The 19193-nt window shown below is 41.6% G+C and overlaps 1 protein-coding gene across 2 annotated transcripts in view; it reads right to left on the minus strand.

Moving 5' to 3' along the window:
* Positions 1-19193, minus strand: part of EFEMP1 (EGF containing fibulin extracellular matrix protein 1) — a 44859-nt gene that overhangs the window by 20733 nt on the left and 4933 nt on the right. The window lies entirely within an intron of this gene.

Consider the following 19193-nt stretch of genomic DNA (forward strand, 5'->3'; position numbering starts at 1 on the left):
TAGGCTTGACTGAACAAAATATCACTGCTACAACCTGCAATACTGGGGAAATCAAGGCCTGAAAGCTGATTGTGGTTTTTAATTAGGAAGTTGAAGCTCATTAAAGCTTTGCAAGCATTTTCAGAGCACTTACACTGGCAGCTGCTGGATCCCTGCAAAGGAAAATATAAATATCTACCCAAAAATTGAGTTCAGGGCACACTTCAAAAACCAACGTTCATTCTGAGACAGCTCAGAAAACAGCTCCTGCAAAAAAAGTTGCTTATCTTGTATGCTGGCATGTCTTCCACTGGTTTAGTCCCAGTCAGAAGTACAGGAACCTGATTTTGTGTTGCTGATCAGAGCAGCTCTGCTGACACAAGAAACAAGGGACCTTTAGAAGGAACTTCATATGTAAGACAAGTGACTTAGAATATTTGATATGAGCCCAATTTTATCAATACCATCTCATTCCCCTTCAGCTTTTGCAGCCTGAATGAGCCTTTTTAGGAATTCCAGTTTCCAAGCTGAGAACATTTAAGTTCAAGCTGAGTTCAATAGCAACTCTCCAAAGGAGAGGGCTTATCTAAATGATGGTATTGTTTTTAGCACTAATCATCCTATCTGTTGGCAGTACCAACATGCTGCAATCTCCACAGCTCCCCACATAAATAAGCAGATTCCTGATGCAGTTCCAGCTTCAGAAATGCCTTTGAAGGCATTATTTAGTTCTGAATTTTTTTAATGTGGTTATGTGATACTTTTAGCATGTGGCTGGATGTACCCACAGATGCCTTGTTTTGAAGAAACATATCTAAAATATATTTGAAGTGTTATTGGCAGGCACTGGGCTGTGAAATAGAAATGGTTAAAAGAAATTCTTATTTTCACGCCTCCTACAACTTCTGAATGATGGAAGAATAAAAGCAAACTATGGAAATAGTACTTTAAAAAGACACATCAGTTGATTTGGTCCAAAATATACTCTAGGGATGGGAGGGGACTGGAAGAGCTGGGATAGAAAAACAGAATGTTCAGGTTGCACAGTTCAAGTGAAGTGAAAGGGTGTGCAGAAGGTTTCTGTGGCAATATAAATTTGACTATGCCAAAAACAAACAGTGTTAGACAGTTCTGTTCTAACAAAACCATCAGGAACTGGATCTTATAAATTTTTGTTTGTCTGTTTTGCCCTAAGAATTCTTAATAACTGCCTCCTCCTTAGAACTTAATTGGAAAATTCAATTTTCCATGTAATTCTTCACATGAAGAGAGCTTAAAATTGAATTTGAAGTTTTAAAAATTCTTTTTTTGCAAGAGGTGAAGCCAGGCAGAATCAAAATTTAGGCAGAGGCATCAGGGGAAATGAAATCAATCCTTTGAAGGTAAAATTAAAAAAAAAAAAAAAAGAAAAAGCAGTATGGATACTAATGAAGGAAGGAAAAGGAACATGGGAAAAGCAAGACAGGAGTCCAGGGGAGACTGTGGAAAAGGGGAGATGGATGAGAGGGGTAATGAAATAAGCTGAGGGTGTGCAGTCCACTGAAGTTAGTAAGTTACAGTGGTGCTTGGGAAGTATTTGTTGTTCTTTCAAAAACCTGACAAAAAAATTCTGAAAACTGAAAATTATTATTATTTTTGGCCCCACTCCAAGATTTTTCTGGGGTTTAGCCACCTTTTTTTTTTTTTTTTTTTTTTTTTGGGAACAAATCAAAAAAAAAGACACCAAAAAAATACTTTGTTCTTTCAATGAGTCAGTAATAAATAAAAACGAACATTCTAAAAAACAGAAGTTTCCTTGGGAAGAGAAAGCTATTTTTTCTTCCAAATTTCCTTTGCCTTAAAATTGGGATGAGCTCTGCTCTCAGGCTGAGGATGTGCCTTCCCTGCTGCCTTTAAGCAACCAAGTAGAAGTAGCAATTGGGACAGTTTTGCTCCTTTCTATTTTTTTTTTTTTTCCCTGGTGTTTGGCTGGGAAGTTACATGGGTTTGCCTCAGAATAGATGCTGTGCTACCATAATCCTGGCACTTTTCATTGCAAATGAGATTTCAGCAGTGTTTCCTAGAGTAAGTGGAGAACTCCTGAAGCATTCTGAACATCCAGCTGCAGGGCTGGCGGGAGGGGGAAGTGCAGCAACCTGCTTTGTTTGCCTGAGCATGTGATTTTTTTCTTTTTCTTTTTTTTTTTTCTTAAATACCTTGTGATCTTCACAGACTCCTGGCGAAGCTTAAAAGGTTAGTTTGAGTAGGGAGTGGCTATCATTTGTTTAGAAAATAAATAGCAAAAAGTAGGCCAAATACCAGTAAAGTTCCAGTTTTAAAATATTAAACTAACACACAACATTGCTGACCTGGAAAGGTCACATGAAGTGGGAGAAAGGATGTATTTAGAGTGATTGCCAGGCAGGACGTGGGATCTCTCACTGACTTGGCAGTAGATACTTCAGCTCTATTTGCTGTTTCTAATGCTCCTTATTTGCCAAGTTCTTAAGTTTGACAAGATCCATGCTTTATTTGTCAGTATTTACATGGTATTAAGCAAGTGTGTAAATCCATTCAGAGGGTAACCAAGGCCTACCCCACCTGCTTTTTCTGCTTCATCTTTGGATATAGACAGGATGCTCAGAAACTCGGGAAAAGGGAAGCTTGGAGGGGTTTTTCCTTTGGGGACTGCTATCAGATAAAAAGTTTATTTGTGACAAGTTTAAACTTGCTAAATCCGAATAGATTCGGTGCTTTCAAATCTATCACCGTGAGAATGAGAAAAGAAACAACTGCTGAAATGACAATAGAGCTGTTAGAATTCCTTCAGAAGAGGCAGGAAGATTTAATGGAAATGTAAAGATGTCAGCATGCCTCTCTATGGCCTGACTTTAGGGCTCTTGGCAAGCGTGGAGAAGAAAACCCAACACAGCAGATAAATAATTGCTGCCACATCATCCCAGCACATCATCATCACTGCTGGATGAGATGAAAGGTATTTACAAACCAGAGGCTGCCAGCAGAACACAGGCAGCCCCAGCTTGATCCAGCTCCAGCTGTAATCAATAGGAGCCTTCAGCAAACCGGAGCCTGAAGAACAAACTGAGTGCTTTCTGAAATGCCTTACACAGTGAGCTCTGTAAAGCAAAGCTCAGCAGGAGCGGAGCATGAAGGATGCAGTGGAGTTTTGCTCCACACATTGTTTGGTGGGCTTCAAAATGATACTTTCCACTGACAACTGAAGCCCCATTTTTTGTTCTCCCCCTTAAATCTTCCACTCTTCTACTGTTTTTCTTTCCCTGTTCCTTTGGGTTCTGCCCTTCTAATTTTTCAAGGCGGAGGATGTGCCTTTGTTTGTGCACAGCAAGGTGAGTTTATGCCACCCTATTAATGATATTTATGAATCATATCTAACTGAATTTTTCCCATAGCCCAAAGGTGGCTGATTGCCCAAAGGCACTGCTCCTAATGCCTGTGTTTTCTATCTATAAGGTGTATTTTAGTTTACATCAGAAGCTGAGGGAAAGACTTCTGCTTGATATCAATTCTGCCAAATGAAACCCACAGAGAAACCATGGCCAAAGGAATTCTGTACAAAAGTTGTCCAGGCTTTGTAATTTTGTTCATGTGGGTGCATAGTGGTATACACCAGCTGCCAATAAAAACACTCTAAAATAGATACAGCACTGTGCAAGTCTCCAGATGATCTTAAAATCTACAGAACACAGGTAAGGGAGCATGGAGAGACAACTAGGCTTTGTAAGGACACAGCCCAGTGAGAAAATCAGTTTTTGCAAGGTGGTTGTTAGAGGAAAAGGAGCTCCTCCAACAATCCCCGCTACTCCCTGTAAGTTGATAAAATTCCTGAAAGAGCACTTTAGAACCAAATTAAATAAAATTGTTGCTTTTGAAGACATTTGTGGTTCTGACCAAGTGTGGATGCTCCTCAGAACATGTTGATGCTCTGTGAGCAGCAGAGCCAAGGTCAGGCTCCAAGGAGGGAACACTGGTCTGGGCCATTGCTCCACTTCAGGAGAGTCCTGGCTCACTGGCAGAGGCTGAACAGCTCCAGCAGCACAGAGCCCAGGACACAGGGAGAAGATCTGTGGGACAATCATTAGCACCGATGCCCATCCCAACCGAGCTTTTTGCCTCTGGAGAACAGCAGGAATAAAAGGAATTGGCTTTGCAGCTACTGGGGGGCAGGGAAGGAACAAGCCTTGACAGGCCTCCAGATACACTGGACAAGTTTTTTGAATACTTTGTGGCTTGAGATGCTTCTCTTGCTTCTGGCCCCAGGAAGAAAGGTGAGTGGGAAGCTTTAGAACCATAGAATGGCTGGGGTTGGAAGGAGTCTTAAAACTCATCCAATTCTAACCCTATGTCATGGGCAGGGACATCTTCCACTATCCCATATTGCTGCAAACCCTGTCCAGCCTGGCTTGAACACTTCCAGGGATGGGGCAGCGACAACTTCTCTGGACAATCTGTGCCAGGGCCTCACCTCACAGTCAATAATTTTTTCCCTGATATCTAATGTAAACCTACTCTCTCAATGCAAAGAAATAAATTGCAAAAAGTCCCTCTCCATCTTTCTTGTAGCCATCCTTCTGAAAATGCACTGAGGACCTTTCTTGTCCTTTTTTTGTTTCCCACCACAGGTTTTTTTCTCGGTTCTCTGTGTGTTCCATTCCCCTCTTTAAAAGGCATGAGATCTCACATCTTTCTGCTCTTGCAAATGGAATGTATGAGCCAAGTGGCAGGGATGCCTGTCTGCATCCTGGCACATCTGAGGGATGCCCAGGACATTGTCAGTACATTATTTGGCACTGCCTGGCTGTCTGAAACTTTAAGCAGACAGCCATGAATGTGTGATTAAAATCCACTGCAGAGGTTAATGGCTGGGCAGGATCCACAGGGAAACATGAGGGCCTTAGATGCTGCTGAACATAGGCCAGTGGTGGTAGGCCAAAAGAAATTCTGCTCATAAATTCTTGCAGTATGGGAGAATAGATTTCTCAATTTAGACTTTCATCAAAACTATTGGAAAAAGCAGTAAATCGCAGTTGGATTCTCAGAGATGCCTGCCTGCCTGCCTCAAATGCCTTCCAGATGGATTTAATTCCAGTGCATTGACTGTCCACTCAGCTTTGCAGTGGAGCGGGTAAGGGCAAGTCCATACCATCCTCATAGAGCTGCTGGATGTCCACAAAATTGGTGACTCTTTCCTCATGGAAGTGCTACCTTCCAGGAACTGATGAGGCAAGAGGTAAACTGGCAAAAGATTAATCTAGGGGAGGCTAATTATATCTAAGTAATTAACACCAAGAGCAAAGAATAGAATGAAAAGGTGAAGGAAGGAGAGATGTAACTGAGTATTAGGAAGATGGTCTATTTATAGTGGAGAAAGAATAAGTATCTATGAGCACATTCATTTCTTACCTACAGGATAAAGGAGGGGATCACTTAAAATTCTAAAGTTGAAGTATTTTAAAGTAATTTTAGGAAATAATTTACTGATCCTATTATTTATGCAATTACAGTTGTTAACTGGAATGTGTGCAACATTAAGCCCTCTCCCAAGCTAATCAACCTCAAATTCATTGTGTAAGTTTGGGAGGTCCAACCTGGATTTCTGTCTGCTCTTTGGTTTCAGCTCTGGCTGTGGAGAAGGATTTCCTTGTTGTGCTGCTCCAAACCTTGAACCAAAACCCCATGAGGACGATGTTCAAGCAGCAAACAGAGAGGACAGAAGGGGGCACTTCAGAGGACAGCAAGAACTAGGTAATGAAAGCTGTGGGTTGTAAAGAGTATTTTTTTTAAATAGCTTTTTCAAGATACAAGGTTTCCAGACAGGGACTATCGAAGGGGAGGAGAAGTTTTTTAGCAGACTGAAAACATGTGGGCTTCAGTAGCTTGAAGACTTTCATAGATAGCATTTAACCAACTGCCCTGATTTAGAGGCTGGGTTTAATTAATCAGATGCTACCAATAAATATGCAAAATGCCAGCAGAAGACTAATGCCAAGATTGGTTTCTAGCAATTAATTGAACATCTTCTGTAGTGAGATCTGTATCTAAATTTATTTAGGAACTCATAGACTGTTAGTTTGCTTTGGAGATTTCATGGAAAGGCAAAAAAATCAGCATGAAAGAAAAAATGTCTCAGCTAATAACCACAGGGTCTTCTAGAGGGATTTCAGAGGTTCAAAAACACCTCTGAAAAAAGAAATCCAAGTCATGAAGGTTCTTGTACCCTGTTATTTTCTTGACTCGGAAGCGTTCAGTGTGTTTTAGGATCAAGTCCAAACAGTTTTTAAGGACTTAGGCCTTGTTTTCAATTAAAGGAAAATAAAAAGGAAGCAAAGTATAATAGATAAGTAAGGCTAAATACATATTGAAAACAAAAATCTTTTCAAATCAAAGAACAATGATCTCTTATCTAGAGAAGGTTCAGCAAACAGGTTAATTCTTCATATCGCTGTTAAACTCTTGGGCTTGATTTATATTCCCCTTATTTGTGCAGGAATTTTTATTTACCCCACAAGGCTTCACACTTTTTACATGTACATGTACTTGCCCAAAATGTCCAGTGGCGGAGAGCAAGATCCCTTGAGTCAGAAAAGCAATCTGAGAGTTCCTGGAAAGATCTCTGTGGATGCAGTTACGTGTCATTCTGTCCCAAACTAGCCCCTGCATCCATCTGCTCCTCAGAAGGGATAAACTGATCTGGTCTGTAGATCGTCAACAAGCTGGAAATTCAATTTCCACAAGAGATAAGATTTTACAGAGAAGATACTGAGGAATTGGTTCTTGTAACCAAGCCAGGCCTCATTTCCTAGAGAAGTGGCATGACGTATTTAGTGAGTAGAAGTGACAGCATGGCTTCATCTGGCACTGCAAATCCACAGTCCTGTTTGGAGTCACCATAAATCATCAACTGTAAAGTATCTGGTTTCCTAAAGGAGCAACTTTATTTCATTAACATTTTGAAAGTGACGTTGCTAATTGTACCATAATTTATCCAGGACCACAGTGTGAACTGCTGATTTCAGTCAGGTTTTGGCCCTCGTTGCCAAGAGTTTAATAAAGAAAAGAGGAGGGGAGAGTAAGCAATTAAAGAGAAACAAGAATTGAAGGGTATCTAAAAGGTAGATGTGAGACAAGCTGGGATATTCAGCAGAGGGATTTGAAAACTGTCCCAGCAATGGAACTGCAAGCTGAGTAAACACCCAATTCCTCCAGATCAAGGCTACTCCCTCCGATACTCTCAAGCATTTCCTACCCACCCATGAGTAGGATCAGCGTGTGCCTGGTATTACAGGCTTGCTCTGGCAAGTTTTTTAGTGAGGGGTTTTAAAATAAAAGTTCCTAGCAACAACCTGATTTAGGCTAGCAGTGAGCAGTTGTGAAAACTGAGGCATGTGCAAAGGTGTCAGGGAAAATACTGGGATCTAAACATGTGCTTTACATGCTGGAATGCAACTGAAGGTGTCTTAATATGACACTTCAAAGTACAAACAGTGGTTTTATTTATTGAAATCAGTCTTGATATTCTCCCAGTACTTTGAGAAGCTTGGTGGTTGCTAACTATGAAAATATCTGCAGTTATTCAGAGTTCAAGTAAGCACAGTCACGGATCAGTGAAACTTCCCTTCTTTCCTTGTTTGTGGATACATATTATTTTTTTTTTTTTTAACTGGAAATTAAAAAGCTGCAGAGATTCACTTGTAGCAGGAGTTGGGTCATGGGAGGCTGGGAATGACATTCATCCAGTCTGCTCCTCAGGAAAATGTTTTCATTCAAACCTAGGGCTGCCCAGAATTGTTACCTCTCCTTATGGAGAACACTTTTTCACATACACATTTGTAAGAAAACAAACCTGTTCTTCTCCCAGATCTGCATTGTTAGCACATCTCTTTTGTGTGTGTCAATCCAGGGCGAATTGTAAGGAGGGATTCTAGGTATAGGGGAAAACTTTTTTCACCATTAGGGCAGTCAAGGTGTGGAACAGGTGCCCAGAAAAATTCTGTGCTCTACTTCCATAGGGTTTTTCAAGCCCTGACTGGATAAATCTCCCAGGCCTGATCTCAGAGCAGAGCAAGATGTCAGGCTGGAGACCTTCCAAGGATCCTTCTCACCTGAATCAGGCTGCTGTAAACATACTCTAAGCTATTAACCAGAATGGAGAACTTTACTACCTTTCTTTCCTCTGACTTTTTACAGTGTTCTTCAGGCAGGAATTGAGTGCAACGAGAGAAGAACTGTAAGGAAACCAGTTGGTCACCACTGGGCTAAACTGTAAAATTACAGCTAAGAATAGTTAACAATGGGACATAAGCATTTAATTTTTCAAATTAAGGACAAATTATAGGAATGGAAAAACCTGCATATTATCATTCCAGTTTTTAAGGGCTGTTGTCTGTGCAGCCCATCCCAAGTGCATCCCAGTGGGACAGTAATGCTGTCTTGAAGCTGGCTTTATGTGACAAAGACAGTTCTGGAACTCTGGGCCATACAGCTGAGTGTGTGATGGTGCATTCCGCGGGGATGGGCTCCATCCAGGCACATCCCACGGCTGTCCCGCTCTGAATGTTACAGCCAGATGAAAAACTCTTTTTTGGTTCCTGCTGCCTTTTTGCTGTTTTTCCTGTTCTTACACACTTGGGGTTTTTCTTGCTGGCTGAACCTCCCAATGGCCATTGAGTATGTGGAAATCCCAACCAGTCCCTTTGGTGTCTTTAAGTCTTTGCTTCCAGCTTCCTGCTTGGGGCTGTAGCAGAAGTGGGACCCCACCCTGAGGACCAGGCTGTGCAGTGAGTGGCTCCTCAGCCCCTGCTTGGTCACACATGAGGCATGTAAATGGAGCCCCTGGGGCTCCGTCAGCCTCCACCAGCCAGAATGTGCTGAGGCCACTTTTTGGCTGGCTTGGACATGACAGATACTAAAACAAAGAATCAAATGCAGGGAATGATATAAGTTGCTCCTGCTGCTGCTTTTGTCCCAAATGCACCACTGAACACAGCAACTGTGGGGCGTGATGTGCTGGTTAAGTCACACATCTTGGAATATTCCGAGTTGAAAGGGGTCATCAAGCCCAACCCTTAAGGTAGGGAAGTGCATGCCCCATGAGGCTGTTTTTAGTGGAGGACAGTTCTTTCTCCATGCACATGTTGTTCAGGAGAATGAGATCTTGGAGGGCTCCTGCCAGTACTCAGTGTCACTGAATTTCAGTATTAGTTGCTCTGCCCCACAATAACAAACCCTGATTCCTTCAATGACAATGTTCTTTTTGATATAGAAATTGCATTTGACAGCTAACAATCAGATTATTTACACACCACTTTGCCAGAATTAAAGAAACTTTCATCTGAATTTCCTAATGCTCTTAATTTAAGAAGAAGCCTACACTGGTCTGTGCTCTCCCAAAAAAGGCTCAACCTTCTGCAGCCTGTAGGGCCAGGAGTGGTTCCATTATGGCGCTGAACATCTGATGTCCACCAGACTGATTAGCCAGAGTTTTGGAGAATTGGCTTTGTGCTCAACCCACAGATAACAGCCACCAAATCCAGAAAGGTGGAAAACATACTGACTCTGCTGTCTAAAACTGGGCTCTGTGAGATACTTCAGAAAAGTGCAGATATCACCAATATGCTCTTCAACAATCAACCTCATCCTGACATTCATTAAGAATTGAGGATTACCCTAAGCATAAATTAGGTTTGTTAACCTTTTCAAAAGTTGCTGTTTTTAACTACTGTTCTTGCTGTATAAAATGTCCAGACCTTTGTTTGATCAAGTCTCTAAACTGTTGGCCTCACTCCTATCCCATGGCAGAGATTTTAGGAAGCGTTTCCTTTGGGGGGCTTCTCTAACCATGCCACCTTCCAGCATCACAAATACTGTGAATTTCAAAGTGGGAAAAAGCAGCTACAAACCTGCCTTGATTATTTCTGTATGGTTTTGCTATGCTTTGATCTACTGTTAGAACCTCTCTTCATCCCCAAGCTGCTGCTTTCTCCTGCTGCTCCTGTTTTTCAGGAGCCTGTCCCAGGCTCTGCAAACAGCTGCCCTGCTCCTGAGCTGTTTCAGAGGGAAGGAAACCAAGCAAGTGAACTAATTCCTGCATCCCAAACAGCCCCTGCATGGCTCTGGAGCTGGGGAATCCCCCAGGAAGCTTTTAGGCGGGTGGAGAAAGCAGAGACAAGATCAAGACCAGCGCTCTAAAGCTGTGCTTAGGGGAAGAGCTGAGGGTGTTCGAGGGTGTTGCTGGGTGGATCTCCTTGGCTGGTTTTGGGGTTTGGCTCCTTTACATGGCTGTGCTTTCAATTTATTTCAAAGGTGCCTGGAGCCTTATAAATCTGCATACATAGTAAGGAAGAGATTCTCCTCACAGTGGATACTGAACTCCGAGTGTAACCAGAATGGAGAGAATGTTTTGATTTAAATACATAATGAAGCAACATTTTCATAAAAATATCTTGTCTAGAAATGGGAAATTTTCTGTTTTAAAGGCATAGAGAGCCACAGTTTCTAACAGAGGAATACTCTGGCTTGGAATACACACAAAAAAGTTCACCCTTCCCCAAAATCATCCTTTTTCACATGCTGATTAATAGATGAAAATCTATGAATATGATTTCTGGATTGTTTAAATAATGGTCAGTGTTTTCAATGGGGAAAATGGGTGGGTGTTTTTCCTTCACCCAAATTTTCCTGCACTCAACTTTTCCTGCACAAATGCTCTCAGGAGTGTGGTTCTAACTCTCTTCCACCTCAGGTTAATTCAAGCTGGAAAGTTCTGCTGCTCCTGCAAACACCAGAACCCAAGAGGGGCTCAGTGGTGTTAAGTCAATAATTTTTATCTGCTTGTACAGTGCTTTCTGCTCCAGAGAAAAAGTGCTGGAAATCTCAGCCATATCTTTGGGTATCGTAACCATCCCCAAATTATTTTCTACTCCGGTAGCACATAAGGAGAAAGTGGGAAAGAAAATCTGTCTTGATGCTTCAAGTTAAGCCAGATAAGACTGAGGAAGGTCTGGATGCAGAGTACATGCAGGCAGAATGATGTCAGAGAAGAATACGTTTTTTCTTTCCCCTTGGGAAGTGGAATGACTTTTGGATTCTGCAAAAGTCTCTCCTGATTTAGTCTCCAACAACTTCTGGGAGGAGTGAAGTCAGGTGTCATCCACAGCCCACAGGGGCAGAGCAGGGGTTGCTCCGAAGCCCTGCTTATTTCTGATGTGATTTTGTGCTCACTGCCCTGTGAGATATTCCTATATTCCTGCTTTTAACTCACTCTAGGCGTGACACCCAAGTCCTTGTTTTACCCAGTCCTTGTTTTATCATCTCCAAGTTCTGTGGAGAACTGGTTCCTGATAAGAAAGTCCCTTGAGAGCAAATTAATTTATGAAGAAACTGCTTTAAAAACTATAAGCAAGTATTTATTGCTTCTGAAAGTGTATTTAATTCTACCTACTCTGAATCACAGGCACTTAAAATTCTCCCCAGAATAAGTTTAGACAGGAGAGAGATTGTTTCTCCTGGATTTTATTTTTATAAGATAGGTAATGTCAGCTAAAATCACACTTAATTTCTGCTCACTTTGCCATGTTTGATTCCTTTGCTCTGAGTAAGATGGCTATTAAATGTTACCTTGTAGTCAACCTCTTTAAAACCACACAGAACATTGTTACCTGTCAAAAGTCCTTGTATTTCCCAATTCTAAGTACTTTGGACGACAGTAGGCTGTTACAGTATTGATAAGGATTTCTTTCTAAATTTATAAAGCCACAAGATATTCAGGAATTGATTGTCCAAATTACTGCTTTTCTGGAATTATGGGGGTTTATATCCCATAAGATGCCTGTTTTGTTTTTTTTCCCTTCTTGAATTTCTTTAACTCTGGTAAATTTTAATTGAAATTGAAACCCAAACTTAACTCTTGGTATAAAGCCCAGTTCTGCACAGCAATCTGCCTGGTCAGAGTTTGTCTCTGGTTTCCATCTAAGAGTGGGATTGGTTTGACTGCACATGATCTGCCCAGTTACCTGTTCACAAGATCCCACCCATGCAGGCAGATGGACATAAAAACCCTGGAACAAGCTCTGCTTGTCCTCAGGAATCCCCATGGAGCATCTGTTCAGGCATGGGCTGAACATGCTCAAGTGCAGGGTCAGATTTGCTTAAATCATCTCACACTGGGTCATGCACCAGACCAGGATTTTCCTTCAGGTTAAATTCAGCTCATAAAGAAAGGCTCAACAATATCTTCTTCTCAGAGCTGATCAAAACAGGCTTTATTAATTAATGTCCACTCAAAGGCATGAATTTTTAAAATCGGGAGTTAATAAAGCCAGATTGAGAGTTTTCCAAGGTAAACATGTCTTCCCAGGAGATAGACCTTCACACACTGAATCCTTTGTCATTCCATTGAAGAATATTCCTTTAGAGTTATTTATTTAAGCCATTCAATAAGAGCAACAGACAAGGAGCTACTGAATATCTAATTTTAAAAATGCTTAATTAAGAGCTAGGGATATATTTTGCCAGAAAAGGTCTAATTCATTTCTGAGCCTCAATAACTTTTTCTTAGCACTGTAACTTATAAAAGTGTGTGTAAAAAATGTTTTCTTAGTCACTTTTTTCAGCTTTGATCATACAATTATACCTAACAAAAGTTAGTAATCTCTCTCCTCTGCTTACAACAGGACCAACCTTTAACATTATTTCAGATTAACAAATAAGACACAAATGGGAATGAGCATTAAAGGCATTTTATAATAACTACACGTGTACTAAAATAGTTCAGAGCTCTGTAATTTGCAAGTCCCTCTTGTATTTTTAGTAAAGTTAAAAGGTAGATGAAAGAAGGTACACACAGCATTCTTGTGTATTTAGCATAGGGATTTTTTTCAGGTTACATTTTGCTGTTTATTGAATTATGGCAAATAACTTTCTCTCCGAAAATGTTGTTATCTGGCTTCTATGAAAACAAAATCTAGCAAATTAAAGATGAAACCGATATTCCCTTGTGAAATTTCATAATTTTTACTCATGAACTTTATATGTCTGATTATCTATTCCATTGTCATATAGAGAACAGAGATCTTACAAGCCCAGTTCATTTCTTCCAGCCTTGTGGATAGAAGCATCTAAACACTTTGACAGGTATGTGGCAAAATTCCCTTTGACAAGAACCCTTCAGCTCAAAGGAGGCTTAAATTTTGTGTGACTTATTCTAGACCAAGCATAAATTATGATAGCCCAGAAAAAGTAGTTCAAAAAGCATCACAGAGGGGAATAAAAGAAGAAAAATTCTTTAAGTCTAATGAAAGGAGGTAGTCAAGCTCAGCTTACATTAATCCCAGTTAACACAGACACAGCACAAAGGAGTTGCCATGACAAAGTGCCTGCACAAGAGGAGTTGACTACACCACAAAAAATGTGGAATGTTTAAGATGCAACCTGGTAGGTGAACTCAAAAATTACACTCTCCTTGTGGTTTCTACCAGACCAAAAGTATCTCACTAGAAGGGAGTCCTGTAGCACTTCCACTGGTTTTGACAGTAGGAAAATGGCAAACCAGCAAGCCTAACTACCACTCTGAATGAATTCCTGCAGTGCTGGAGACTGGTGTGCTCTGCTGTAGGGCAGCAGATGATATTCCCTAGCAAAGGACAGGGAGTGCAACACAGGCATCCCGTGCAGGGAGGAATCAAACAGGCCTCTGCTGCTTTTGCAGGAAGCTTTGTTCTTCCTGTAGAGGCTGTTCTGGCACACAGAAACAGCAGCTATCATCTTCCCTGGCCAGCATGGGAAGGGAGATATCACTTGGAAAGAGAATAAAATGATGAAAATAAGTTTCAAATTTCAGCTCTTGAACTAATTTTCCAGCTTCCTAAATTTGTGTCCCATCACTGGAGATGCTCGAGAAAGATCTTGGACCTTTGAAAATTGTGTCTGCAATGCTGAGATCCTTCTGAAATGTTCTAGCAAATGTGACTCAGTAACCCAGATTACAAGAGTGAAAATAAAACACAGGTAAGAGCACTTCCTTTATCCACTAATTAATCAGAAATAGGAATCAGGTTTGAAACTGGAGGAAAAAAGTGGTGGTTGAGAGAAAATCATCTTGAGCAAAAACCTGGGGAGAGGAGGAGCACAGAGTGTTTCTCAGGAGGCTGAGGAGTGACAGTGCAGGATACTGTGAGGAAACAACTGATAAAAGCAAGTGCAATGAGAACATCCCAGTGGCAATAGGGTCACTATTAAATTACCTCACAAAGGTGCTAAAAGCAGCTGCCAGTGTGCCTTGTTTGGGGAAGTGCCTGTATTGCTGTGATGCTGTGGAATATATTCCTCTGAGAGCAGGTTTTGGCACAGGGAACACAGGGAGCACAGCCCGTGCTGCACCAAGTCCTGTTTCGTGCCCTCTGGTGCTGCTGAGTGCAGCATGTGACAGCCCTCACTCCTGGTGTGGTTTTCCTGATGCACAGGTGTGGTTGTAGGATGCACAGATCAGAGTGTCTGCAACAGGTACAGGGAATTCCTCGAAGAGAGAAATAAGTGCTCTGAACTGTTTAATGGGGTGCCAACTACTCTGGGATGCCAAGCCAGGATCAGGCATGAGCACATTCTTCCCCTTTGCTATCTGGTGTTATTCCTGATTGCATTGTGAAAAAGACCTTAGAGAGAGGAATTGTGAAGGAGGACAGATGGCTGGAGTTTGGACTTTCTTCAGGCCATGTGCCTTCTGAATCCATTTGCTGTGTTTTGGCTGTCAAAACGTGAGCCTCCTCCGAGCTACTAAGGCAACAGGCTTTAAAATCAACAAATGCAGCCCACAAGGATGACAGCCGAGGGGACTACTGTGTGATTCCATTCTTCTGCAGCAAGAGTCCATGAGAACTGCTAATGAGTTTACTTAAACTTGAAGTCCAGTGCTTGCCTGCATAATCCCAATTCAGGAAGCTAAGGTAAATAGAACTCAGGGAAGCTTGCTTGCCTCTAGTGCACTTCACGGGATGAGCAAATGGGAGGAATCTTTAGCAGCAATGCACTGAGCGTATTCCTGCAGGGATCAGGACAATGGGAAAGCAGTAACTAACTCAGGAAAGGAAAGTAGATGCTAGTATTTATGCTTGTGATGGATGTTCACAGTAAAATGGTCCAAAAGAACAGAGAATATCTCTCCAAGGGCTTGACTTGACACCCACAGCTGTGCAAATAATACAAATGGGAAGATGATTCAGAGTGGCCCAATTTCAAAAATGCCCAAAACCAGGCCCTCAAAACAAGATGGGTTTTTGTGAATGTCCCTCTGGACCCTCAGGGCTACTAAAGAGATGCTGCTCTGCAGCAGAATGCAGCAGTTTCACAGATTAACAGCTTGAACAGTTGGTTCGGGATGAGCTGGTGAAAGATGATCTCTGCATGATGTTTCCAAATGTACAAGGGATTAAATGGAAGCCATGAACAAAGAGCTGTGAAAGTGTCAGCTTCTGTCCTTCTGCAGATCGTCTTAGACATGCAGAATTCCTATGGCTTGTCCCAGTAATGAGTATTGAAGTGGCACATGTAACCAGGTCAGTCTCTTAGAGTGGCTACAGCTGGCAACAAGTGTTCCCCACTTGCTGGAGTGCTGCACAAACACATGGCCTGAGGGAGCACTTGGACCTACTGCCATCCTAAACCACCTAACCAGGCCTTATTTTTCCTGCCACAGTCTCTGTCTTCACCCTATCCTCAAACTCAACAGGCCTAGTGGTGTTCACAGAACCATAAAATAGTTTGGGTTGGAAGGAGACCTTGAAGATCTTGTTCCGCCTTTACCATGATCAGGGACACTTTCCACTATCCCAGCCCCATCCAACCTGGCCCTGAACACTTTCAGGGATGGGGCAGCCACAAGTAGCCCTGAAGCATTTTTGAAAGTACTCCTTTACCTGCAGGAAGGGGGAAAACTTGGGATAGTACAATATTTTACAAAAAGCTCTCAAAAACATTTTGATGGCTAAGGAACAGCTATAGCTGTATTTGAGGCTGTGTCTGTATTAGAAAATGGGTTGAGCCCATAGGAGCAGATCCCAGTTTCATGCAGAGGCTCCAAAATCCCAGTCCATGCACTTCTGAGGCTCCTGGAGTCTGGCCCTGAAAGCTGAGCGCTCGTTAGTGGTGGTGGCACATTAGTGGCACCCCTGGGGTGCATTTCAGGTTGTTTCAGCTGGGCTGGATGTGGCTGCATGTTCTAGGAGCTCTCAGGGAGGGGAATCAAAGGGCAATGAGTGGAGCTCATTAGGAGCTGCAGTGCCCCAGCCAGTTGGGACAGAACTCTGGAAAAATGTCTTTCTCCTACAGAAGGAAGGACTGATCTCTTGTATTGCAATCTGTCTGCCTCCTGTACTTGACATTGCAGCAGCACATAGGGTTACAAACAGGCTGGAGAAATATCAAAAGCTAATCTAGCTGAGAAGCAAAAATATTTGCTTACTTTATTGCTTGTATTGCCAACATGATAGGAATTAAGGAAAATAAGTTCTTTTCCCTTCTCAAGTTTACAGTTTATTTGGTACCTTTTTTGGTCCCTTTTTTCATTCAAGTGCCATTAACATTCTAGGAGAAGCCAGTACTTTCTTGCAGACTAGGTTTGACAAAATTGAATTAATTGGGTGATTTTCTTTTGAATTCAATAGGAGCAGACTCAAATCACAGAGAGCCTAACAACAAAGTAAAATAAAACTCAGTCCTGTATGCAGGCACAGAGCGCAGCTATTCATGGTTCTTATCAGGGAAAAAATGTCTGGTAACCTGAGTTAACTCAGTAATTTGTTTAAAATTATTTCTTACTCTGTTTTTTTGCTCTTCCCCATTACATTGATACCCTTACAGGGACAGGGCTGAACATCCATGTGGCTTCCTGAAAGTGTGACCAGGTGCCACATATGGGAATCTCCCTTAGGGACAAATTTAGGAGTGACAGTGAAGTGGGAACTGATTGGGATGGAGATGAAGGGGATTTGGTAAGTTCATAAACTCAGAATTTAAAGTGCAGTTCAAGTGTTTATGTTGAAGCACAACTTTTTCCACATGAGAGGTCTTCCTCCAGAATAACCTCTCTCATTCTTGCTTCAGTTTGGGGGTTCCTGGCATCACTGCTCATAAAGACTGTCTTAAGAGTATCCCAGGAAATATTTGCTACCCCCACTTCTAACATCAATGTCGTTGCACTAGAACATGTTTCTGCTCACTAGTAGTTATAAAAACATGTGTCAGCACATCACTGGAGTGAAGTCCACCAGGACCAGTGTCATTTATGGGCATTTATTCCAAACACAGGAACCACAGGAGTGATTTTGGCCTGTCATTCCCACACTGTTCCAAGCTTAAAAAGGGAGTGGATACTTGTGTTAAAACAGAAGGCCCCTCACACTGCAGCATGATGTCAGTAATTCAGCTCCTTGGAGCATGTTATTGTTTGAAACAGAGGTCTCCACACTTTCACATTGGTTATAAAATACTTAGTGCTGCTGGACTGGAAGGAAAATGTCATACATCTGCAAACAATTAGAAGGAGCTGGACTTCATATTTGATTTACTAAACAATAAAACAAGCTTAAGTGTGACTATATCTGTAAGTTACACTCCCTAGGAGCCTCAAGCAGTTATCATAGCAAAGTCTTTTAACCATAATTAAATAAATCCGCAGCGGGACCATTGCTGATCAAGATTATCTTTTATAAGATATTTTCAGCAGTGAAAAGCATGAAGATCATGAAACTGGATGCATGCTTTAAGTGCTCCAAAACTCTTTTATCCTTCATTTCAAGAACACTGTCCACTACCCTTTGTCCAGCTGGAATGCATTCAATACAATATATTTCAGCTTTTAAATACTAATATTTTTATGCTTTCTGCATTTAGATTGAAAGGTTGGCATGAGGACATGAGTAGCTTGATGCAGTCAAGCCCAAGATTTTACCATAGCTTGTGTGCCTGCTGGTTAAAACTTCTGGTACTGTAACAGCACTTAGTTGTTGTTATAAATTAACCAAAGATTTGGGAATTGAATATAAATATTTAGTTGCAAGTTCCGGGTAGCCAAAGCATGGAGTAACGTAATAGTAATCTATCACCACCAATTTCTCCTCAACAAAACAGAAACCTTAACCAGTTGTCAGTCTCTCAGTTCAACCTAACCCTCAACCTTTGCTTGGAGCACAAACTATGGGTACTAAATGTGGTCAAACTGCCCTACTGTATCCCAAATGTACACACCTAAAGCCAGCATAGCAAAAGGGATAGTCATGTTTTGAAATCTTCTAGCATGACTTGCATTCTTTATCAAATAAAAATGTTATGTGCTGAAGTTGGAACAGTTTATTACAGTTCACCAGTGAAGAGTAGTGCCAGCAGCATCACCTGAAGGAGGGAGTACTGGGCCAAACCCAGAAGTTCTGCTCCTGGTTTTGCTGCTGCTTTGCCAAGTTAAACTAAGGAAAAAGCCAATTTTCCATCTAAGGAAAATTTTGATTTTCCCTTGATGACCCCCAGTGAATGCCCAGGGTTAAGGAGATCTGACCTCCTGTGGTAGGTTCTGTACTTGACGTTCTTGAATCAGAGTGACAGAAATGTTGGACATGAGCAGATAAGCCAGAAATGCAACTCTGAGGCTTTGCCTACAAAAATAACTCCTCCAGCCTCCATGATGATTACTGTGGTCCAGAATGTCAGGGAATTTACTTACTAGTGATAAATAATGTCCTGTGTACATGAATACCAGGGAGAAGGAAACTACCACTGTGTATTACAGCCTGCCCTGATTACAGTCCCTAAAGTACTATTTTATGTGATTATACTGCTGCAGGCCACAAAGTGGAAAAGATGAACCATGGGGTCAAGTTTTGCCCTCTCTTTGCATGGGTGTCCCTCCAATGTGCTTGAAAAGCAAGTTTGTGAGCAAGGGGTAGAATATATTTCTATGAAAGAAAACAAAACAATGGCCAAAACATTTGTTACTTCAGCAAGTAGAAGAGTAAACTGTTTATATAAAATAATAAATGAAACAGTCTTGGTTTACAGAAGGGCTTGTGAGGCTGGTTCCTGAATGCATACAATTAACATTGCTAATGCCCTGAGAATTTTTGGCACTGTGTGTGGTGTATGTACACTCAGATGAAAGCTCTTCATTGCCATAGTTTCAAAGAGTAACCAGGCTAGGACTGGAAGTAAAGTGG

The sequence above is a fragment of the Taeniopygia guttata genome, chromosome 3 (genome assembly GCF_048771995.1).
Source record: "Taeniopygia guttata chromosome 3, bTaeGut7.mat, whole genome shotgun sequence".
NCBI classification, from domain to species: domain Eukaryota; kingdom Metazoa; phylum Chordata; class Aves; order Passeriformes; family Estrildidae; genus Taeniopygia; species Taeniopygia guttata.